General features: G+C 42.6%; 1 protein-coding gene across 4 annotated transcripts in view; it reads right to left on the bottom strand.

The window, feature by feature from the left end:
• The window catches only part of LOC137252977 (uncharacterized), a 112706-nt gene extending 96118 nt beyond the window's left edge, over positions 1-16588 (bottom strand). For 2 of the 4 annotated variants that reach the window (XM_067789166.1, XM_067789163.1), the window contains exon 1: positions 15875-16370. The gene's annotated coding sequence lies outside the window, so the exon portion shown is untranslated. Of the gene's footprint in view, positions 1-15874 lie in introns of all 4 variants that reach the window. The other 2 variants (XM_067789165.1, XM_067789164.1) reach the window with 2 other exon arrangements.
• Between the last annotated feature and the right edge of the window lie 9682 nt (positions 16589-26270).

Genomic DNA, 26270 nt, shown 5'->3' on the forward strand with positions numbered 1-26270 from the left:
TGTTCATCCACAAGCAATCTGATGCGTTGGTTTATATCCCTTATTTGGGGATCGCCTGGATCAAGCTGTCTTATAAGGTCACGTTCTCTCGCTAAGTTTGCGGCCTCCGCCGGGAAGTGGGCCCGAATTTCGGGAATTCTCTCGGCGGGAATGAAACGTGCCGAGGCGGATTCAATGACCTTGCGGAAGGCACGCTCCCCTTGGCGGGCATCAGTCGGGATAGGGAGGGCAGCAAAGAGGTTGTCTGTAAAAGATTTATATTCGTCCCACTTTCCTTTTTTGAAGTTTATGAAATAAGTATAGGCAGGTGGTCGGATGCCAATGTTACCATTGGCTGCCAGTTGACGCAGTTTACGAGTTCTGCGCTCACGATTGAGATATCTGACGAACTGTGACAGCTTCCTACCATAAGTGTGGGGGCGTCTCCGTTTATTGTACAGAACGTCGTTTCTTCTATTTGATCCGCCAACATCGCCCCCCTACTGTCCGCCCGCAAATTTGAATGCCATAGATCGTGATGGGCATTGAAATCGCCTAAGATAATGCCATTGTTGCCAGTGAGTAAGGCGCTGATATTAGGGCGGTATCCACTGGGGCAACAGGTGGCAGGAGGGATGTAGATGTTGATGATTTCTAGGTTTGCATCGCCTGACCGGACAGATAGACCTTGACGTTCTAAGACATTGTCCCTGCGGTCGATGCCAGGATCAAATATATAGTATTGCACAGAGTGGTGTATGATAAACGCGAGGCCACCTCCATTTCCGCTCTCGCGATCTTTTCTGTGGAAATCATACCCAGAGCAGGTCTGCAATGCAGATCTCGCTGTGAGTTTAGTCTCTTGAATCGCAGCAATGCGGATGTTATGCCGCTTCATGAAATCGACTATCTCCGTAATCTTCCCAGTTAGTCCATTACAGGTTAACTGCAGAATTCTGAAGTGCATAGGGGGGGACGTCGCCAATCTGGGGGTAAGTGACGGGTGACTACGCCTGGGTTGAGGAAGGCTGGGACGCAATTGCTGTTGTGGCCATGGGACTGGGCGTTCTTGGGCAAGCATTGGGGTACCCGGATGATTTGGGTTTGCGACCTGGCAACATAGCGCGATGAAACCCGTCGGGGGGCTGCCGTCGCGGAGACCAGAACATCTAGGAATGTGGTACCACCCAAGGCAGGAGCCGCATTGGGCGGATGTCGCAAACGTATATATTCTGTGCTGGCAAACGGTGCAAACGGAGGTAGGGACTAAAAGTCTGTTTCCCTGACCTACACGATTGCTGCCGGAAAATAGGGGGGAGAAGACGGGGGAAGGGGCTGATGCTCAGCATTGCTACCGACTCTACTACGAAGATAGTAGTTATGAGTGGTAGCAGCTGTTTGAGTTGTTGTCGCCGTGGGGCGCGAGCAGCAGCGGGGTACTTGTTGTGGCTTGCTGAGCAGCGGGGCTGCTGCAGGTAGGTGGGGGGGGGGGGGGGGGGGGGGAGCTTAAGCGTAGACTACGGGACGCCCTTGGGCGTGAACAGCAAGGAGCCACAAAAGATTTATAAAATTTACGTGGACGTCGAGTTTTGGAGTCAAGCCCAGAACAACCTGTCCGATGCAACCATCCCTTACACGAGACACACTGAACAGAGTATGACCGTCCTAAAAAGATTCTTTTCCGGCACATGCAGCAAAACCATTTCTCAGGACCGGGCTCAGGAGACGGACCCGGATTGGATTCGATACCTTCCCGGAGCAAGAGAATATGGAGCAGTCCTGCTGCAAGGAGCTGCTGGGAGGATGACAATTTGTGGGAGGGTCGCAACAAATTAAATGGGGTTACACTGAAATGACAGTCCTTGGTCGCGAGAAATCCCGAGTCGCTCTGGTACATAGAACCGACTGCCTTGGGAAGCGATTGTATTGGTCGTTCGGTACCGTCTGGGTAAATGCGGCTATTAGGTGGGGCGAGCATTGCTACAACACAACAACAACAACATGTGGCTTAAAACCGCCCCAACTCCTACCGGGTTTGCGTCTGTTGCCAGTACTAAAGGTAACGTTGGATTATAATGTACTAAATAACTTGAGACATGACATTTTTTGTTTGACCGTATTAAAAGATAATTTGTCATTCCAAACGAATGGCACTTTGTCTTTGAGTAAGTTATATCTGCCGTAATAATTTACTAAACCGATAGAGGAACGTACCTCATCCTTGTTTGTTGGCTCTTTCATATGTTGTATTGCCTCCATTTTTTTTTTTATTTTGTGGATGCCGTGACGATCGATCTTATAACCGCAATATGTGATCGAGTCTGTCATGAACTCACATTTATTGAAATTTGCCCTCATGTTGTGTTTTTCCAGGCGTTGTAGTACGGTTTCTAGACGTTGAATGTGCAATGTATCGTTTGGTGCTGTAATTTTGATGTCGTCCAGAAAAACCGTAATACCATCGATGTCTTTAAGAATGTTCTCGATCTCGCGTTGCCATTTTGCTGGCCCTGTTGCAATTCCGTACATTAGTCTAGTCGGCTGGTATAGTCCCTTATGTGTTGAAAGTGTGAGAATCCTTTGATCTTCTTCCTGCACTTCCATTTGAAGATACGCTTTGGTGAGTTCGATTTTCGTGAATTTCTCACCACCAGACATTTGTGAAAACAATTCTTCGATAGACGCAATGGATGTTCGTCGATGAGAATGCAAGGGTTTATGGTGATCTTATAATCGCCGCAAATTCTAACTTTGTCGTTACTTTTAGGTACTGGAACAATTGGTGTTGCCCATTCGCTGGTGTGAACTTTTTTTAATACGCCATTTTGTACCGAGTCGTCAATTTCTTTTTCGATTCGTGCTCGCATTGAGAACGCTGGTCGCGTTGCTTTCTTGAAAATTGCTGTTACGTTAAGTTTCAAGTGAATACGTGCTTTCAACCCGGTTAGCTTGCCCATTGATGTTGTGTCGAACACTCGTGGATACTTGTGCCTCAATGCTTCTAAAGACATTTTGGCATCGATTTTCGCGAGTATATGCTCGCCCAGAAAAACTTTGTTCCAGTCCAACGGCAATAGGTTTAACCACTCACGCCCCAATAATGGATGGCGTTTTGATTCGACAATGTATAATCGTAGCTCATACGTTTTCCCCTTAGAAGCGACTTTGACATACACGAAACCGAATACTTTGATATTATTTCCAGTGTAGCTGACCAGGTCTATGTCCGGTTCGTGTAGTTGTTGTTCTTCAATGCGTCCAATTTGCTGATTGTAATCGAGTTTGCTCATAATTGCGACCGGTGCGCCCCTGTCAATTTCAAAATCTATAAAGAAAGAGTTTACTTGCTTTGTAATCCAAAATTTTTCCCTTGGTGTGTGCTTAGCTTTGTTTCCGATGATATGGCAGATCTCCTCCACTTCCCGATGCTCAGCGTAGTTAGCCACCGTTTGATCCTTCTGCTTCCGTTTCGTTTTGATGCAAACTTTTTTTTGTGTGTCCGGATATGCGGCATTCCGTACAGTATAAATTTTTTTCTGTACATTGTCGCGAAATATGTGGTCCGCCACAACGATAACAGCTTTTTTTCGATTCTTTTCCTGAGTGTTTTATTTTATTGGTATTCTTCGACCGATTTCCTCTCGATGCACGATTTGTTTTTTCCTTGAGTGATACTTGCCCAACATCTTTGAGGTTATGTGTCATTTCGGCATTACCTTTTTCAGACAGTTCCATTGCACGTGCTGTCTTTAATGTGTTCTCGAGTGTTAAATCCGTTTTTTCTAGCAACCGATTTCGCATAACTTTGCATTTCAGCCCGAAAACTAGTTGATTTCTTAAGGCTGTCTCGAGATATGAACCGAAATTGCAATGCGTAGCTATTTTCTTCAGTTCAATCAAAAATTCGTCCACCAACTGATGGTCATGTTGCCGGCTTAGGTGGAAACGATAATTTTCCACGATTTCTAGCGGCTTTTGGCTTAAATATTTTAGCCAGTGTCTTACAAATTTCGTCGTATTTTTTCTTCTCCGGTTCGGCCGGCGCTAACTTGTCGCACAATGTATTGTACGTTGCATGGCCGATGTGATGTAGCAGCAAATTGTATTTTTTCCTTGTCAAATTCCTCGAATTTGAAAAAATGGTGACTTCCTCGTGTTGTCGCCGTTTATAGGACTTTGCTGTGGTTGAGTCATTTTAATTTTGTATAATGATGTAGGAAATAAATTTCGATTTGTCCGAGTAGCGGTGGCTAGACAAAATATGGACAATAGTTGGATATCTCCACGTGTAATTCTACCGTCCTCGTCGCCACTTTGTTGTAAAGCTGTAGAATCACTTAGTTTTATTTCAATAATAGAGATAACAGTTCAATGCTAGTATCGATTATTATACTTATTTTTTTTTTTTTAATAGTATCGAGTTTAATACTTAAGGCTAGTATGTAGGTGTATTTATAACATTTAGATGTTGCGTTCCTAAATTGCACCGATGCCTGCCCACCACCCAGATAATTGCCTTTCATGGGGGTGTTTGCGCCTTGCGCTCACGGGCGTCACCCCAAACCGTCGACTCGTAGGTGTTTTCTCTCTAGGGTCAAGGGAGTCAAAAAGCCCAGTCATCAGGACAAGCGCTGGGCTGCCCGGATCCTGCGTAGGAATGCCTCCTCGCCGATAAGGGAGAGGGAAGTTTCCGCGGAGGACTGGGCGAAGGCTCAGCGCGATCTTGCTTGGGCGAAGCAGATGTTGCCGGAGTTCAGGTCGGACTGGGTCGAGAGCGATGAAGCCCCGAAACGCCAGCGGTCTATGGATGAATCCAACCTTACGGCGCCGAAAAGGGCCAAGATGAAGGGAGGCTGGACTCGGTCTTTCGCCGAAATAGCCAAGGATCGGCAGATCATTGGTGTTATGGACGAGAGCAGCGAAGATGGCAGGATCCCGAAACAGCAGTGAAAGTGAATTGAGGCAGCGCTCGCTACTGTGGCCGTTAAGGTCAAAAAAGATAACCCTGGTCCGCCGCCTTCTTATACCGATGCGGGGTGGTTCCAGGGCAATATAAAACTAATTACGTGTGACGACACCAGGTCGGCGAAGCTTTACAAAGCCGCCGTTTCGCTGATAGGGGAGGTGTATCCTACCGCGCGCCTCAAGGTAGTGGAGGCGTGTGATATCCCCTCACGACCAAGGGCGAGAGCCTGGGTTCCAGTGACGCCATCGGACCCCGCTGATATCCTGGAACTGCTCCAGGAGTACAACCCGGGTCTCCCGACCCAAAACTGAAAGGTGGTTAACGTGGAGAAGACTGAACGGGCCACGATGCAGATAGTCCTGCTGCTCGACAGCGCAAGTGTCGAAGCGTTGAAAAGGCAGGATTTCAGGGTAAGCTACGGCTTCAAAAATATAAACCTTAATGTTTATAAGGCTGACGTTGAAGCCTTGGTAAACCTTGCATCTCGTACGGAGGTGGCTGAACTCCCCCCAGTGAAGACGAGATGGAGGTAGACGAGGGCGAAGAAGCTGGTGGCTATGCTTCGTCAGGTTCGAGCGGAAGCTTGACTCTCAGAGGGTTCTACTCTGAGGGTCAGCTTCTGGAGGATGGCGATTCCGACGCGACGCTCACGGAGGAGAGCACAAACAAGCAGTGATCCGGGTCCTCCAAATAAACCTGCATCACTGCAAAGCAGCATCAGCTGCACTCCTACTGCACCTGTCTTCAGGTGCGGTAGACATCGTTCTAGTCCAGGAGCCGTGGTACGCTGGCAATAGGATCTGTGGCCTGCGGACACCAACGTATAAGCTTTATAGCGCTCAGGAAAATGGTAAGCCTCGCACATGTATATTGGCTAAGTCTACTCTTAATGTTTTTCTTCTACCCAATTATAGCGATGGGGATTTGACAGCCGTCAGCGTCGAGGTGCTAGGGAGGAGCTTTAAACTTGCCTCCTTCCCCCTAGCGCACGATCACCAAGGCTCATTAACACCGGATAATTTCAAGGAGTTCGTGAGAGCGGGAAATCCACGAAACGATGTCATCCTACTCGGAGGCGGAAGCAGAGATACAAATGACCGAGGTGAGTATCTTTTTAACTATATGTTAGGCACTAATCTGAGTATATGTAATAGGGGAAATTATCCCACTTTCATTACGAGGAACCGCGAAGAGGTCCTTGACATAACACTGGTCACAAACTCTTTCAGTGACCTGATCGTTTCATGGAGAGTTCTAAAGGAGCACTCCTTTTCTGACCATAGATATATAAGTTTTTCTATATCGCAGGCGCACGCAAGTCCTAAGTACATACAAAATATTAGAAGAACTAACTGGGGCTACTATAAGAAGATTATAGGTAAAAAGCTATCTGAGGAGGTACGAGTCCCAGAAAGCTAGGAGGCGCTAGACGTGTTTGTAAATAATTTCAGTCAAAATTGCAGGAATGCTTTAGATAGGGCTTGCCCGGCTAAAAAGGTTTTGGAAACTCACAAACCATGGTGGTCGTCTGATCTAGATAAACTTAGGAAGTCATGTAGGGCGGCCTTTAATAAAGCAAAGCGAAAATAAGTATATATAACAAAGCAATCCGGAATGGAAAGAGATCCTCCTTGAGGGATTTCTGCGGCAGGATTGAATCCAGATCCGCGGCCTTCCGGTTAAGGAAGGTGCCATCGAAATCTCCAACTCAGCTAGAGTTACGTCCAAAAGCCGGAACTGGACGGACTACAGCGCTGAAACCATAAACTTGCTAATGGATACGCACTTCCCAGCAAGTACGGGCGTGTCTTCAAGTATTGTCAGCGGAGGGTCACCTAATGATCAGCTGATAAGCGAAATCACAGATGATAAAAGGATAGATTAGGCTTTACAGACCTTCAAGCCCTATAAATCGCGGGGGCCGGATGGAATTTTTCCGACTCAGCTCCAGTATACTGCCGAACTTATAAGGCCCTGGATTAAAGGGATGATTATAGGTTGTCTTAGGCTCAATTACGTACCAGTATCGTGGAGGGAAGTCAACGTGGTCTTTGTCCCCAAGGCAGGGAAACCCTCTCACACTAAACCAAATGATTATAGGCCTATAAGCTTATCTTCTTTTCTGCTTAAAGCGCTCTAAAGACTTCTAGAGGGCCACATTAGGAGGAGGATTGAGCCGCCGCTTCTTTCGCAAGCACAGCATGCCTATACTAAGGGCAGGTCAACTGACACGGCCTTGCACTCACTGGTATCCGCTATCGAAAGGTCACTAGACCTCAAGGAATACACATTGGTGGCATTTCTAGATATAGCGGGTGCCTTCAATAACGTTCTCCCGGAGGTCATCACCTCGGCGCTGACCGATCTGGGTGTGGACGCGTGCCTGGTGGAGTTTATATACAATCTGCTTACGCGTAGGCAGATTAAAACTGAGCTAGGTGGATGCGTGATCCGCAGACCGGTCGGCAGAGGCACTCCGCAGGGAGGTGTTCTCTCTCCGCTATTTTGGGTGGTTACCGTCAACCAACTACCCCGCCTCATGGAATCAGGTCACCAAGTGATCGCGTATGCAGATGACATCTGCGTCACCATGCGGGGGAAATTTCCGCAAACTCTTTGCAACCTAATGGAAGGGGCACTATCCAAAATTTCGCACTGGGCCACAGCCACAGGCTTCGAAGTCAACCCGGATAAAACCGAGCTTGTCCTCTTCACGAGGAGGTATAAGGTACCAAATCTAACACCGCCAAGAATTGGGGGTACGTTTTTAGCGTTTAGCGATCGAGTCAAGTATTTGGGAGTAACTCTGGATAGGAAGCTATTATGGAGTGACCATATAGTGGAGCGATGCAAGAAGGTAGCAGCAGCGCTGTTCACCTGCAAGAGGGCAATTGGCACCTCCTCGGGATTCTCCCCCAAGGTGACATACTGGATTTATACAGCCATTGTGCGGCCGATTCTTCTTTATGGTGCCTTGGTCTGGTGGCCTGCACTAGCCAAAACTACCTATCTTAAGACGCTTCAAAAGGTGCAACGGAGTTCGGAGCTCTGCATCACCGGGGCTCTCGGCTCCACTCCATCTGAAGCACTCAACACAATGCTATACCTTCCACCTCTTGACCTGGTGGCGAAGGAAATAGCGGTCATCGCCGTTCTACGCATAAGGGTCAAATGGATCTAGTGGACACGCAACAATCCTGGGCACGAACGCCACAGTCCCAATACCTGTGCGCACTGACTACTGCACGCCAAAAAACGTCTTAGTTAAAAACTATAGTATATATATACCATCGCGACAGGACTGGAATACCAGACAACATACGGTACCGGGTGCCATCAACATATTCACGGATGTTTCTAAGCTTGACGGGAAGGTGGGAGCAGGCCTTTTTTCGCCGGATCTGGGTCTAGCGGTCTCTTTTCGCCTACCAGATCACTGTAGTGTTTACCAAGCGGAAATGCTGGCAAATACACTGGACTGTGAACCATCTCGGGTCTATGCTTAAGGATGGTAAACGGGTGTTTATTTTCTCAGACAGCCAGGCCGCATTAAAGGCCCTGGACTCATTCGTCGACAACGCAAAGCCGGTCACTGAATGCCACAGATCTCTTAACGAGATGGCTCAGCACTTCAGTATCAGCCTTATATGGGTACCTTGGCTCAGGGATATTGAGGGCAATTGCAGAGCAGACGTATTGGCAAGAAGAGGCACCACCGACCATATCCTTCCGGGAAATGATTCGGTAGGCATACCCATGGCCCCTTTCAGGCTTCGTGTGAACACAAGCACTATAAGAATCGCAAATGGAATATGGTCAGCCATATCGTGTGAGACATCCAGGCAAACCTAGCCCTCATATGACAAGGGGTGCACAGAAGCGCTTCTGATTTTAAACAAATCAGCTCTTTCGTCCCTGATAAGGGTTCTAACAGGGCATTGCTTAATAGGCACGAACGGTGCTAGAATGGGGGTAACGACCTTCGACTATTGTTGTTGTTGTTGTTGTTGTAGCAATGCTCGCCCCACCTAATAGCCGCGACCGATCACAAATTGTCATCAATATCCTCTAACGGGAGTCCAAGGAAACTTGCCGTTTCAACAGGGGTGGACCATAAGGAAAGGGGTGTTAGAGGCGTTGGTTCCACATTACAATTGAAGAGATGGTTGGTGTCATGTGGGGACACATTGCAAGCGGGGCATACATTTTGTATGTCAGGGTTGATTCTGGATAGGTAAGAGTTTAACCTGTTACAGTATCCAGAACGAAGTTGAGCAAGAGTAACACGCGTTTCCCTGGGGAGTATGCGTTCCTCTTCCGCAAGTTTTGGATAATTTTCGTTAAGTACTGGATTCACCGGGCAATTCCCGGCATAAAGGTCCGACGCCTGTTTATGGAGTTCACCAAGGACCTGCTTGTGTTTTTTCACTTCATACGGCTGGGTTCTCAGGTGCCGTATTTCCTCAAAATGCTTACGGAGATGACTCCTTAAGCCCCTAGGCGGTGCTGGTTCATCAATCAGATGTCTGTTGGGATGCCCAGGTTTCTGGGTATTCAACAGGAACTGTTTGGTCAGCATCTCATTTCTCTCCCTGATGGGGAGTATTCTCGCCTCATTATGCAGATGGTGTTCTGGAGACATAAGAAGACAGCCCGTGGAGATTCTGAGAGTAGTATTTTGGCAGGCCTGTAGTTTCTTCCAGTGAGTGATTTTTAGACTTGGCGACCATATGGGTGACGCGTAGCACGTAATCGGCTGGCTAATTGCTTTGTATGTAGTCATGAGCGTTTCTTTATCTTTTCCCCAAGTACTGCCAGCGAGGGATTTGAGGATTTTGTTACGGCTCTGAATTCTCGGAACAATTGCGGCTGCGTGCTCACCAAAATGTAGATCCTGATCAAACGTCACACCCAAGATTTTGGGGTGTCGGACAGTCGGTAGCGTAGTGCCATCGACGTGGATGTTCAAAATGGTCGACATTTGGGGCGTCCATGTTGTAAATAAGGTCGCGGAAGATTTAGTCGGTGATAATGCCAGGTTTCGCGAGGCGAAAAAACTGGAGAGATCAGGGAGGTAGCCGTTTATTTTATTGCATAGCGCATCGATCTTTGGGCCTGGGCCTGTGGCCATTATTGTGCAGTCATCGGCGTAGGAAACGATTGTGACTCCTTCCGGTGGTGAAGGTAGCTTAGATATGTAGAAATTAAACAAAAGTGGGGATATGACACCACCCTGTGGCACCCCCTGTTTAATTCTCCTTGGTTTTGATGTTTCGTTTCTAAATTGCACCGATGCCTGCCGACCACCAAGATAATTTGCGGTCCACCTTTTAAGACATGGGGGAAGGGTAGACCCTTCCAGGTCCTGCAGTAACGAGCCATGGTTGACCGTATCAAAAGCTTTTGATAGGTCTAGCGCTACGAGTACTGTTCTATGGTGGTAGTATTGATTTAAACCGCAATTTATCTGGGTGCTCGACTATTGTCGCAGCTACAGATGTACAGAAGAGGAAGAGAGCGTCCAGCACCTTCTCTGTCACTGTCCAGCGCTTAGTAGGCGTAGGATGGCTATCCTCGGTAAACCTTTTCTACATGACCTCACTGAGGTCTCTTGCTATGAAGTAAAGGCTCTGGCAAAATTTATAATTTCCACGAGGTGGTTTGACCCGCTTTAGGCAGGGTAGGGGTCCTCTTTTTGAGACCGTATAGGGTATTACAATGGGCCCACTGGTGGCCTAAGTAGTGAGCTGTTACCATAGTGTTCAGCTCAGCCCTTGCAACCTAACCTAACCTAATCTAATCTAATCCAGAATCAACCCCGACATACAAAATGTATGCCCCGCTTGCAATGTGTCCCCACATGACACCAACCATCTCTTTAATTGTAAAGTGGAACCAACGCCTCTAACACCCCTTTCCTTATGGTCCACCCCTGTTGAAACGGCAAGTTTCCTGGGACTCCCGTTAAAGGATATTGATGACAATTTGTGATCGGTCGCGGCTATTAGGTGGGGCGAGCATTGCTACAACAACAACAACAACCAGAAAAGTATCATAACCAGAATGCCTCAGTAATTTTGAATGGGGTTCGTCAAACATATTGGTTTCCTCACGCTAAATCGTTATTGAAAGTTGTGCAAAGAAGTTGTGCGCAATGCCGAATTGATAGAGCCACACCGAAACCGCCTTTAATGGTTCAACTGCCGGAAGACCGAGTCACGCCTTACTTCAGGCCCTTTGCATACACAGGGGTTGATCTATTCGGCTCATTTAATGTGGCGATAGGTTGCCGCAAAGAGATGGGTAGTCATATTCACGTGCCTCACCACCAGGGCTGCTCGTTTAGAACTTGCGCACGACTTGTCAACAGATACCTTTCTTTTAACCCTACGTAATTTTATCAACCGCCGCTGTACGAATTTTATAGGCGCCCAGAAAGAGCTAAAAGAATCCGAACGCATCTTAGATTTTGAACGCATTTCTAACGACGTTTCCCAACGCGGAATAGACTGGAAATTCAATTGCCCTTCTAATCCTAGTTCTGGTAGCTGCTGGGAGTGCCTCATATAAACCGTAAAAGACTTTTGCTCAAAATCATACGCGGCGAGGTGCCAAGAGAGGAGACGCTACGCAGCGTACTTATAGAGATGGAAAACATATTGAACTCTAGGCCATTAACCGAAGTAACTTTTTCATCAGAGGAAGATTCTCCAATTACACCAAATCACTTTCTTTTGGGGTGTCCCAATTCGACGCAAACGCCACAACCAGTAGACGAAAAACTATGTTTGAAAACTGTGGCGCATAGCTCAAAGTCTCAAAGATAGATTTTGGAAACAATGGACACGGCACTATTTACCACAGTTAATTTTGCGTCAAAAATGGCAGGAAGAAGTTGAGCCCTTAAAGGTGAAGGACTTGGTGTTAACATGTGACGCAATGCAGCCGCGTAGTCAGTGGCAGAAAGGGTGAATTACACGAGTGTTTCCAGCCAAAGATGGTCAAGTACGTTTCGCTGAAGTTAAAACAGTGGGCGGGGTACTACGTCGTCCAGCTTCGGAACTGGCAGTTCTGAGATTGGATGGTGAATCCCGAGATGATTCACGGTGGGCGTGGTGTAGAGGCACCCTGTACCTCTATGTTTTGAGTTTCACATCGCTGCATTCCTGCATTTCTGCAATGTCATTTTATACCAAAACGAAAGACAAGTTTGCCGGCTCGCATATAGCCCAAATACATACATACTTTGGATAGACATTTTGGGTACGATTTCTTTTTGCATTATTCCAACGAATCAGAGGCAAATTCATCATCGTCAAGAACAGCAGCCGACCAGCAAATACAATTTGGAAACTGCAACTGCACACCTGCACTGCAACGTGCAACCCGTAACCCCTTTGCGCTTAACATTTGGAAATGAAAAACTGTGTCATTTAACTGGACTTCAAGCGAGCATTCGAAACAATTGATAGGTCTATTTTGGTAGAGAAAATGAGAAGGTATGGAATTGATGGAGTCGAAAATCAGTGGTTCGAAAGCTTCTTGAGTAACAGATGGCAACGCACGAAATTCGCAGAAGGCATCTCGGAGCCTGCACAAATAACACTAGGCGTACCACAAGGTGCAGTGCTTGGCACTCTTCTGTTCCTAATATATATTAATGATATGGAAAATATACTACAAGGAGTTGAAATCTGTCAATTTGCAGATGATACACTACTATATACTACCGGAAATTCATGTCAGGAGTGTATTGCTAGGTTGAACTATAACTTAAAATTTATCTATAACCATATTAGTATGAACAAGCTGATGAAATAATAGATAAAGTTGACGAAATTAAATATCTAGGCATTGTCATCGACAAAAAATTTAATTTCGATAAGCATATAGATTATATCTGCAGTAAAATCTCGAAAAAAATTGGATTTTTCAACCATTTTGTTCAACCATTTTATTCCTGGGATCCACACAGATGAAAAACAGGCTGCAAAAACTACAAAACAAAGGGATGCGGTGCACACTATTATGTAATAGGCTGACACCAATCACATATATGTTAGAAACTCTTGAAATGGTTAAATATTAATCAAAGAACAATTATGAACGTACTTCTTTTTGTGTTTAAAATGAAATATCACCTACTACCAAAGTACTTAACGAGCCAAATAGCCAAATATGTAGGAGATGTGCAACCCTACGGCTTAAGGAACAAGGATGAATTTAGAATTAAATTTTATAAATCCAATAAGGCACAAAATGTTTTAATGTATAAAGGCCTAAAACCTTTTAATGAATTGCCAAGCAATATAAAAAACGAAAGAAATATTAACGTATTTAAAAGACTGATAATATATCATATTAGAGAACATTATAGCTCACAATGAGCCAATTAGCTATTGCTAAGATTACTGATTTTGTATTACTAAGCTGTACCTGAAAGTTTTAAATATCTACGGCTAAATAAAGAAGCTAATAATAATAATAATTGTTCAGTTTAATAGTTTTATGTGACTTTATGTGAGGGGGGAGTAATGGCCTGAAGATTTAATGTGGCTATATAAATCGTTCCCGAGATGGTGGGGCTAGCACCTTAATGGTGCTGTGTTACCGGAGCGTACCGGATCTGTACCCGGCAAAGGACCATCACATTGATAACACTCCCCAAAGCCTTCGGGGAGCAACCTTATCGCTAGAACAACAAAAACAACAGGATTGGAAACACGTTCTTTCCAACCTTCCAATAAACATTGCTCATCACTTTGAGATACCACTCATAATAAAATAAAATAAGACCAAACAAAATTTGGAACAGGGGGGATTGGAAACACGTCCTTTTCAACCTCCCATAATATTTTGAGCTGTGCTGATCGGAATCTTCATGCATTCCGACAGCGTCATGAATGAAAATATATGTTCAAAATTTTGTTGCCTGATGCTGGGAGCACTGGAGGATTGGAAATGCGTATTTCTAACCTCCCTTAAAGAGTGGCTCCCAGACTCGTCCATTTGTCATGCTAGTAAATATGCTGATCGGAATCACATGGCATTCCGACAGCATATTAGATTAGATTAGATTAGAAAGATTATAAATAAGAGAATAAATAAATTAAATTAAATAAGAATAAAGGAGACTTTGCAATGGTAGTACGGTCATAATTATTAGCTTCCATCCTTAGAGACTATAGAAAGGTGCGCGAGAAAAGCCAGCAATTTTCTGATAAGTTTATCGTGTTTTACCTGACTTCCCAGTAGTGCTTCCTGTTAACCCAGCTTTGACGACGGTTTGTCTCTTTGGCCCAGAAATGGCAACATGACAACTTTTGTCAAAAGATTTTCTCTCATGATTATGAATCTGCCTATTCCACTTCTCAAAATGTACTATCGAATAGGATACAAAAATATGTACTACCTTCCTCGACATTTTTCGAGTTACAGCTTTAGTTACTTCCTATTCCTATCGAAATAAATATTTAAGGTTGTGTCGCTTTCGTGTCTAAATGTTTGCCATTTGCCCGAAGGCTGATAAGTCGAAACAACTGCGATATCTCCGGCAATCATTTCTTCAGAAGTGTCATATCGAATAGATAACTTGCGCTATAGAGAAGGCTGGCAGGGATTCGGCTGTCGACGCTGAATTCGTTTTTGTAAACAGCTGAAAAGCATTATCCCAAACCACTTTAGAAATTAATACCTGCGCGGTTATTCAAATACCTGGCATAAGAACGGCCCATCCAAGGACTGTCACTACCGCAAAACTCGAAATAATTATTTGTTCAGTTACTTATATTGATGTGTCTGCCTGGAGGAAGTTCTTTCACAAAATACTTCTGTTGGAGGTAATAGTCTAGTTGAGGGGTCGACTGCTAACACGCTACCAAAAATATCGAGAGAGGTGTCAAACGACGCGTCTTGACATCAGTATTAATAATCCGAAGGCGGAAAATAAAAATATTAACTCGTTCAAAAGATATTAACGAAAAACCGAAAAAAGACCCGCGGGTACCTCCGAAACCGGGGGTCGGATCCATAGTATTTTTGCGCAGAAAACCTTTCAGCGTTGGCGGCCTTCGGCCGCGCTTATAAAAAATAACCCTGGGCTACGCCATGCCACGTCCGGGTGTGTGGTTTAACCGTGGCTACCGCCACGGTGATGCACAATTTTTTTTTGTGGGTACAACACAACAACAACCACATGGAAATCGCCAACTTCAACTGCAAATATCTCCGGACAGAGATAAAATTTTTCTTTTCCGCCTTCGGATTATTGTTCTCGAGATTAATACGCGTCTTTTGACACCTCACTCGATATTTTTGGTAGCGTATTAGCAGTCGACCCCTCAACTAGACTATTACCCTTTCTTTTTCAACCGATCCACCAGTGGATAAAACCAAGGCTGGTGCTATTAGCGGAGCATTTGGATGAATACAAAGTAGATGTTGACTCAAGTTGGGCACCAGTTGTGCACAAGTGTACCTACATACGTATGTATATATCTAGGATATATGGGTGTACATGTGATCATCTTGAATGTCGATTTAGCGCTTTGTGTAGACATACCATATATGTATGTAGGTATATTTGTATATATGCACATATTAATACAAATTTCACAAATAAAAAACATGTATATTCAAGCAGAAACAAAGAAATCTTCTGAAAAAGATTTGGGAAGATAAGGTACTTAATAAATAAGGTTTTTTTTTTTTTGATTTTTGAGTACTTTTACTTTGCACCAAACCGTTTTCCCAAACACAAGTTTTAATTTCGAATGTACTTTTGCTGTTTGCATACAGTGTAGGAAATTTGAAAAACATCTTCACAATAAAGGTCATTGAAGCAAATTCTACATTTTCGCTTATTTTTTAATGATTTTTAAAGGCTTATCTGTTTTGTTTTCTTCATACTTTCTTTTAATTAGAACTCACTTTACACATTATGATTGATCACTTCCACTATGCCCCGCATTATTAACAAAAAATCGCCTCTCGACACATTTACAATAATAAAAAAAAAACTCGAAGACTCGTTTTTCTTTGCATTTGCTTTTGATTTGACTTTATGCTGCTTTGCATATTTTATTTTACTTTACTTTTAGCTGTGCAACTTGCTGTTGAGGAAAATTTAATGAGCAAAAAGCAAAAAATTTCTACTTCTACTTGTCTTCTTTGATCGGGTGCTTGCCTGCTTGACTTGTTGTTTGGCCTACTTTGGACAATTTAACGTTTCCTTCATATCCGAATATATGTAGTTATTTTGAAGTAGTAAATCTACAAATTATTATCTATATGTAATATATACAATCCGAAATATTCATATATTGGAGATTTTAAATTTAGGATATTTATTACAATTATCTTTACTCTTTCTTTTTAAAATCACTGCTTCATTTTCACAAAACGAGACAACGACGACGATATAAAAATGAAAAAGACGACAGTGTGACCATTGTTGTTTTTGAAGAAAACTAGTACGAACCATACAGCCCTGCTCGAACTTGGCATTGAAAAATGTATTAGAATTTTACAAGCGGCCTTCGACACAAATAACTAAAATACATTCTTAAAATTTCGCAAATATCATGTTATTTATTTAGTGGCCGTATTAAAATATCCTAGGAAAAACAAATGCTTTATTAAACCATCCGAATGACGTGTTGTCATTACAAATGCAACCGTGCAAGTACTGACCACACTTATCAGGACTGCAAAGAAATTAACTGTTTATTATAAGGCTACGGTCACGTTAAATATATTGATAATTAGCGCTTTCAGCTCATACAACTGTTCATCACTTCCCACAACAGCCGTTTTTATGTAACGGAACGGCTCGGGATTTTTTTCCCGACCAAGGGCCGTCACTTCAGTGTAACCCCATTTAATTTATTGCCTACCTCCCACAAATTGTCATCCTCAGAGCAGGTATTTGCAGCTGGACTGCTCCATACCCTTCTGTTCCGAGACGTGGCTGCTCCAACCCAGCACTACAATCTACGAAGCATGGACAGTAGCAATGCCGAGCACCAGCTTTAACCCCTGCCCCACCCCTCCTTTTCCGACACACGCACTCGCGTAAAAAGGAGTCATCAACTACTGGTACCTCACACCATGTGCTCCGTATGCCAACTATAATTTTTTTTGATCGCGACATCGGCCCAATGCAGTTCATGCCTTGACCGATGCCACCTTCATAGATGCTCTGGGCTTAGAAAAGGCAAACCGCCCGACCGGTGCATTCGTTGCAACACGCTGTCAAAACACTAGTACCAACCCATCGATACCAGGTACTCCAGCAGCAATCGGACAGCACACTCGACAAAGCCTATATCCTCCAAGGCGCATCCACACATCTCTGACTTCCAAAGTGACGACTGGCTCCCCGTTGTACTTCAGCATTCTGAAACTAAATTATAACGGATTCGCTGAAAAGATCACGCAGATAGTTGGCTACATGAATAAAAAATAATATCCGTATAGCAGCAATTCAAGAAGCAAAGCTAACTGCCATTTCGGACCTCCGAACTTACGATGGCTACAACATCCAAGGGTCATATCGCACAATAGTGGTGGCCTTGACTTTAGTGTAGGTTTACGTCATTTTACTCATGATGTTAACATTGGTTATATTTATATTCAACTTCAAATGAATCTACTTTAAAGAAATTCAATTTTCGTTCTTCTTAATTTTTTATATTTCAATTTTTAAATAAGAATAATAAATCGCACTGCTTATTGTGTGTATTTAATTTTTGGCTTTGAATCAAATTTTGGCTTAAATGCACAAGGATTACGCTCTCAGCTCAATATGTATTGTTCAGCTCCAACTATTGTGTTTTACTGTTATTTGATATCATATAAAAAATGAAAATTGTGTATGAACCAACGTTACTGCTTTAGCTGAGATATTTTTCTGCTTTTAATTGTTGATCTAGCAATTTACATCAACGAGGAGCGTTTTTTCTTCTTGCTGTTGTTGCTAATGCTTTTGCTTTTTATACATTCAGCGTTCAGGATCTCAACAAGATGACCGAGTAATGGCACTGAGCATTTGTAAATTTTCTGCTAATCTTGCTGTAGTTATATTTGGGGTTGTTTTGCACGCTTTTAAAAAGACTGGATGATCGCCAATGTGGTATTCGATAAATATACCACTATTTAATTATACACACACTATTTTATTTTTATAAAATATCTTTATTTAGCGACTCCCAAATGTTTGTTACAATACGTTTTTAAAATAACATAACCCTACATTTAGCACTCATCGCACTGTGCAATATAGTATATTTTAATGCAACATCAGCCGCAAGGACAAAACCTTAGAAAGTGAAGGCATAACCATCCGGTAAGCCATTGTTGACCTATAAATAACACTGGTTTACAGCCAAAATGTACCAGAGACACCATTATGAAATTCCTATGTAAAATCAACCCCTAATTCCGAAAATCAAGCTTATTTTTAATTCTATAGTATTTTTGCGATATTTACGAATTACCGTTTTTCAAAAAAAGCTTTTAAAAGGTAATAAAATTTGCCATAAACTGTGCATACAACACTTTTTGCTAGCCCCTGCAGATTCAAAGATAACGAACAATCATTACGGATTTTTTCAATTTTTTTTGTAAAAATATTAAACAATTTGTATTTTGCGAGGAAGGATCTCGAAAACTTTTTACACAAGAATACTAAGACATATGTACCAGTAGGGTACTTAAGTATTAAATGGATATATTTACTTGAATGCTTATAACTTTTGTACTAGTCCATCGATTTTGTTGAATGCAAACTTATTTTTTTTGTAATAAAACATAGCTTAGAGAGAGAGAAAAACAAATCTGCAAAAAATAAAAAGTTTTCGAGATCCTTCCTCGCAAAGCAACATTTTTTTTAAATTTTTACAAAAAAAATTGAAAAAATCCGTGTTGATTTTTCGTTATCTTTGAATCTGCAGGGTGTAGCCAAAAGTGTTGTATGTGCAGTTTATGGCAAATTTTATTAGCCTTTAAAGGCTTCAAACCGTTTAGAAATTGCTCAATTCGTTCTTGAGATATATAAGATTAAGTGGACCCAATTTTAATTTTTTTTTTTTAAACGGTAATTCGTAAATATCTCAAATGACGTTACCATAGAATTAAAAATATCCTTAATTTTCGGAATAGGGCGTGATGTTACATAGGAATTTCATAATGGCATCTCTGGTGCAGAAAAAAAGTTGGAATTTGTGATCCAGTGTAATCTATATCCCTCCTGCCACCAGCTTTCCTAGTGGCTATGGCCCTGATATCAGTGCGCTACTCTGTGGCGAAAACCGCCTTAATCTTGCCAATTTCAACGGTCATCACGACCCTTGGCATTCCAGCTTGCCAGTCGACACTAGAGGCAAGCAACTAGCACAGCAAGTATACAAAACGACTCGACGATAAACGGCGATGCCCACACCATAACTGCAGGCAATTTTCATAGCTCGCCAGACATTTCCGTCGTTAGCGCAGAGTTCATAAACTGCTTCGAAGGGCATCCGGTGATTACTGTAGCTTCTTACCACCTGCTCATATTCTTTTCAATACATATTCTGCTACTTTTATCACATCTGAAAAGCCGACTCTTATTAATTTCAAAAAAGCTAACTGGGAAGGCTACACAACCTTAACAAATCAATATTTTGCTGCCCTCCCTATTCCAACTGAACGCTTTATTCGGGCCGGGAGAATGCCTGAAATCATACCGTAATTCCCGGCTGAAGCTGCAAACTTAGCTAGAGAATGTGACCTGGCGAGACAACTCGTCAAATCCTTTTCCAATCCAACAAAACACAATGGTAAAGTATCCATAGCCTTCTGCGATAAAACTTTATCGGGCTCGAAGAAATGCGCGATCGCATTCTTCAGTAGACAAGGCCAGACGTCTTGCAAGCAGACGGGCACATGAAAACAAACACGACGTGCCACCCCCACTGGGGTTGATGAAGCCATCCATAAAGCCAAGCCCTCTAAATTAATAGGCCCAGACAGAATAGCCATTTCAATGTTATAAACCCTTGGCGCTGAGGGAATAAACTACCTAACGCACGTTTTCAACCTGTCGCTGAAGTTCTTTGTCATTTACGAACAATGAAAAATGGCAAGGATAATTCCACTACGAAAGCATGGCAAACTAGCTAACGAAGGCGAGTCATATCGACCGATATCACTCTTTCCGCCAGTAGCTAAGACATTGGAAACCGTCTTGCTCTCTCATTTCACGGCAAATCTTTGCCTAACCACCCACCAAAATGGCTTCTGCAAAATTAACAACACCACAACGGCGCTAAACGCCATAAACACTCAGATAAATTATGGACTAAATCAGGAAAAACCACATCACAGGACGGTGCTCGTACACTTGGCACGACAGTCAAAGGCAAGGAAAATCGACACTGATGATGGCACAACGCCGAAACCGGTTTCCCGAAAATCGTTCCAATATACAGCTTTTGACACAGTCAATCACGGCACACACTTCACAAGATCGAACGCAAATTATCTGAACGGTCGGCAGGCGTCGGATCAATTTAGGAACGAAATCTCAAAGCCTAAGGATATTTAACTGGCTGTACCGGGTGCAGGTTGGTGTCCTATCCCCTTTTCGGTTTAATTTCTACGTATCAAAACTCTCTTCCCCACCCGAAGAAGGTACTATGCCGTCGACTGAAGAGATTTTAGGCCGAGCTTGTCTCCCAATTTGCGTTTTTGTTGTTGTTGTAGCGATAAAGTTGCTCCTAGAAGGCTTTGGGGAGTGTCATCGATGTGATGGTCCTTTGCCGGATACAAATCCGGTACGCTCCGGTACCATAGCACCATTAAGGTACTAGCCCGACCATCTCGGGAACGATTTATGTGGCCACATTAAGCCTTCAGGCCATTCCCTCCCTCCCTACCACCAAGTTCCATGAGGAGCTTGGGGTCGCCAGAGCCTCGTCTGTTAGTGAAACAGGATTCGCCGCGGATAGGTGAGGTTGGCAATTGGGTTTGGAGAAGCTATATATTGCGCTGTCAACCTGAAGGGTTGCGCTACACAGCCCCTTGAATCTGGTATTTTAGTCGCCTCTTACGACAGGCATACCTACCGCGGGTATATTCTGATCCCCTAACCCGCTGGGGGTCCCCAATTTGCGTCGTGCTCCTTTTTAATTTTTCCTAGAAATTGGCGGGACGGGACCTATTTGTTTTATGCCGACTCCGAACGGCATCTGCGAGGCAGATGAGTTTTCACTGAGAAATTTTCATGGCAGAAAACATTCGGAGTGCTTGCCAAACACTGCCGAGGGGCAACCCCGCTTAGAAAAAAATTCTTCTAATTGAAAACCCATATTTCTAAAATTTTGATGTTGCTTTGCCCGGGGTGTGAACCCAGGGCATTCGGTGTGGTAGGCGGAGCACGCTACCATCACACCACGGTGGCCGCCTGTTTCTGAAATAAACAGCTATCTCCCGATTTTTCTAGTGTTATCACCTCGCGTAACCTGGCAATATTTTAATTCGACGTTGTGGCAGCATATTTTTAATTTTTTTTTTTTTGTGGCCGAGTCATTGATGGGCAGTGGTTTGTCAAGCGTCGAGATCTAGAACTGCTCAGCTACAGAAGAAATATCATCAGCTGAGGGTAAAACTTTAATTAATAGAATATAGAATATACAGCATTAACAGCTAAGAGAGATGAGGACAGTCTTTTTTATAGAAAAAAGGGAGTCCGATATATCAAATGTGTTTGAGTGAGAGTTATAATCTTGGCAAAAACACCGGAAAGATTCGTTAAGTTCGAAATTCGGTGTACATTGCTTTAAAAGAAGAGGTTTGTAGTGTCTCTTCGTGCGACAGGGAACACTAAAGTTCACTTCATTCAGAAGAAATGGGCTTGAAATCGATCCATTCAGTAGTTTTGTCATAAATATTACACCAAGCATTTCTCTACGACTAGCAAGAGTTGGAGGATTGATAAGTTTTAATCGATTAGTATAAGGTGGAAGATTAAATGAAGAGTCCCATTGAAAATTCCTTACGGCAAATAGTAAAAACTGTTTTTGTATTGATTGGAGCCTGTTAGTATGGACTTGAAAACGCGTTGTGAAGAGGGTTTTCGTAACATAGGGGTCGCTAACTCTTTTGACCATCTTTTCACAAATGCTAAGACACCTTTAGCTCTATTGACAGTGACACTTATATGAGTGTTGAAGCTAAGTTTGCAGTTCATTGTAACTCCCAAGTCTACAAAAACATTAACACTTTCAAGGTTTTGGCTGTTAATTGTGCAAGAACCTGGTTGTAAATTCCTACGCGAAAAACACATAAATTTACATTTCTGAAGATTAAGCGGCATGTGGTTCACATTGCACAAAGCAGCTAAGCAATTTAAATCCGTCTGAAGTAAAGATCAATCGACGCGTAAGTCATACAAAGTTTTACTTCATCAGCACACATCAAGATTTTAGAATATTTTAAAGTTGTAGAGATATCGTTTATAAATAGCAAAAACAGAATCGGGCCAAGAGGGCTGCCCTGAGAAACACCAGAGGTGTCACTAATGATACTCGAAAACATATTTTTAAAGATTATTCTTTGTGTTCTGCCACAGAGATAGGAGGAAATCCAACGAGTGAGCCTAGGTTGAAACCCAAGCATGTCGAGTTTATATACAAGTAAAGAGTGGCATACTTTATCGAATGCTTTACTAAAATCGGTGTATATAACGTTGGTGTGAAGATTTTCTCTGAACCCGTTCAAAATGTGAGTTGCGAACTCAAGTAAATTAGTTATGGTTCATTTTGCCCTTGCAAAACCCATGCAGAGAACTTGCAATTTATGTTGAAATCGAAAATGTTAGGTGATTTGTAACGACTGCTTCGAACAACTTTGGAATAGCGGACAGTCTAGCTATGCCACGATAGTTTTCAATGGACGACTTAATGTCACTTTTATGGAGGGGGATGAGAAAGGATTCCTTCGATTTTATCACCGACAAAATCCGCGGCCACTCTGTTTATGACGTGGAAGGAACAAGTGACGCAAATATTGGACGTTCACGTCGATGGTGTCACCCTACCGACTGTCAGTCACCCAAAGATTTTAGAGACAACGTTCGATAATGCTTTGAGCTTCGAGGCGCATGCTTCCGCAATTGTATCTAAAGTACAAAGCCGCAACAAAATCCCCAAGTCGCTTGCCGGAAGCACGTGGGGAAAAGATAAAGAAACGTTGCTAACCACGTACAACACATGTGCTACGCGTCACCAGATTTCTCGCCTGGTCTGTCAAAATGCTGCAGTCAGAACTGCCACAGCATGTCTCCTTATGATACCCGAACACCACCTACATAGTGAGGACAAGGATCTCAACATTAAAGAGCACAACAACATGTCACAAGCGAGGACATCCTAGCAAATAACTTCTTGATCTAGTCCTACCTCCACGGGGGTTAAGGGAACAGCCACATAAGCGTTAGGACGAGATCCGGCACCTGTCAAAACAGCCGTTTGATGCAGACAAGTATTAAACCTGACAGACCTTTATCAAAATTTGCGCAAATGTGTTTCAAGTAAATTATTTTGCATTCTAAGCTTTGATAAATGTCCGACTTGTATTTTTCGACAAATGTTGCTGCGCTCGCCCGAACCACAGTTTCATCCATGTCTTCAAATTGCCACAAAAAGGAAAACGTCTCGCTCAAATTTTTCATAGCTCCAAATCGTTCAGTAATGCCAGTGATTACCGAATCAACGATCACCAGGAATGCATTGTTTTTAAAATCAGACTCTGAATCATCCGTAACCATCTCATTTCAGAACGTCTTTTGGGTTTTCTCTTTCGAATGTCCGGAAACTTTGGGGAGATTCTCAATGTTTTGAATTCATTTAAAATTGTTTCCCATTGGTTCCTGATCAACTTCACATCAGCTAATAAGGTATCCAGGGACCTCAACATCTATGGTGGCGTCTCTAGCTTGGAGGACCACGTTTCTTTCATTAATGGTAGTATTTTGAACCAAACTGAGGACAGCAAGATACATTCGAACTTGTTGATAAACTTCAGAATTTCGGTAACATCTCTGTATGCTTGCGCAGTCAAATTTGGCCTTTGTCGGAAAGACTATGAAGACAGCTCGGTACATTTTTTTTGGGGATGTCCCATCGTGGTTGGGTACTGCTGAAAATAGTAAAAAATTTTGTACAACTCCGAAGAAAGTAATTGCAGCCGTACAACATTCTGCAGCATCAACACCACATAAATTGAGACTGTGGGTTGCACAAGGCGAGTAATCAACATTCGATTATTTGTCGAGAAAATGATGTAGTGCTCCGTTGTAAGCTCCTTTCATATTGGCGCTGTTATCGTACCTTTGTGTACGACAATCTTTTAAAGGGATTTCATGTTTACCTAGAGTATGGCAAATTAAATCAACGATTTTCTGACCAGCTTTTTGGTTACAATTCACGAAAGCCAAAAACCGTTCTTGAATTGTAAAATTTGTTGCTTTCGAATTGAAATGGAGTTAGCGCAAAATGAACGTAGTCAACGGGACTAGCATCAACGATAATAGCAAAATACTTGGCTTTTCTCATGGTAGGCAATAAGAACCATTGCTACTGGCACTCCACACTAACAAGTCATGCTCCACTTTCTCTCCATTTGGCAAGATTCTGTTTAACAACGAGGTAGGAAATGCCTCCTCATGACAATCACGTGGAAAAATAACAGGACACCTTTGATGACCTCGACGAATTATTTCGATCCCAAAAACTCATTATTCACGGTACCGAAATCGGAGTAGTTTAAATAATCTGGACTTTGATACAGAGTTGGTGGTATTGTTGGAAGACTTTTTGAAGAAGAACCTTCATCAGTGTCACCACGAAAACTTTACGATTCCGGATTCATGTAAACATACTTTTTTTGTTCGATGTTTTTATTGTCTCCTCACTGTTCGAAATCCCAGGCAAAAAATCATTATCAATATTCGTTGCTTTTGAAATTTGGCTTAAAATTTGTACATGGAACAACTAAAGACTCCTGAATTAAAAAAATACCTTAATACCTCTAAATCGTGGGCCCCCTGAGAAAACCCTGGCCCGGGGGAATCCCCCAAACAGTTAAAGAAGACTGAAAAACTGCAGAATAAGTTTAAGCGTAGTTTAACTGAAAAACTGAGTTGAACTGGTACTGAAAAACCGGGCCTAGGTCAATCCGCGTTTTTCTACATTTTGGGCTATGTTGAGAAATCTCAAACATTAAAAAAAAACGAATTAAAAAGTATTTTCTTCAAATGTATATATTTAGTTATTTCATTAAACAATAGATTGAGCTCTTTACTTTAATTTGACGACTGTTAAAAAAAGATGTCTAGAAACCTGTTAGGCTAATAACTTTTGAATAGTATTAAATAATTATTATCCGCCAGCGGATTATGATTACTGGAGTCATTCGGCGTGTTTTGTGGTGTTATAGCAGTTCCAGGCCAAGTAAAGAATTACAATTTGGTATACGTGGAGTCAAGTAGTCGGGATATTAAGGTACAGGGTGAACTTTTAAAACTTCTAAAATTTCTTCATAGTAGCTGTGTTTGTTTTTTACATCTATGTACGTTTACGCTTAAACTTTATATGGGCTGTTAAGCGTTAAACTTTATCTACTCTTCTGTAATTGCTGCGCGTAAAATTAGTACTCCTAAAGTTCAATACGCATTATACTCAGATGCAACTGATATATGCATCTATTACTGTTTTCACGCAGAAACTTAATGATCTCATTTCACCTTCTAATGAAATCGTAAATTTTTTGCTTTCACACAGAAGTAACTGCTCGATTAGTATGAAGGATGGAATGTCAAGCGAATAAAATTACAATGCTATATGACAGACAATCATGGCGGAACGATGCAAGGTGGCAGCATGGTGACATACCTACATACATAAATAAGAATTCCATGTACTTTGTTTATGTAAATTCGATGGAAAAATGTCAAAATCGCACTGCGCCGGAAGTTGATGTATCAAATCAAATAAAAAAAGGTTATAATCAGATGTACGATGCGGCCATCTTGTATCGTTCCGCCATGCAGACAATGACATTTACTTTGACAAATGACATTTTTAAGCACTGAACACACCAAAAACTAAGAAACTGAATGCTCCCAACAGAGTTGCATTGTGCTTTTGACTTCATTAGGCATTCGATTGGCTACTAATGAAATAATTATAGATTCGAATTTTGTAGGGAATATTGAGCTCAATAAGCGCCTTAATGTAGAAAACTGCCTTTATTATTCAATAAGCCGTCTTTGTGAAAACAGTAT

Source organism: Eurosta solidaginis, chromosome 5, assembly GCF_040869045.1.
Source record: "Eurosta solidaginis isolate ZX-2024a chromosome 5, ASM4086904v1, whole genome shotgun sequence".
Classification (NCBI taxonomy): Eukaryota; Metazoa; Arthropoda; class Insecta; order Diptera; family Tephritidae; genus Eurosta; species Eurosta solidaginis.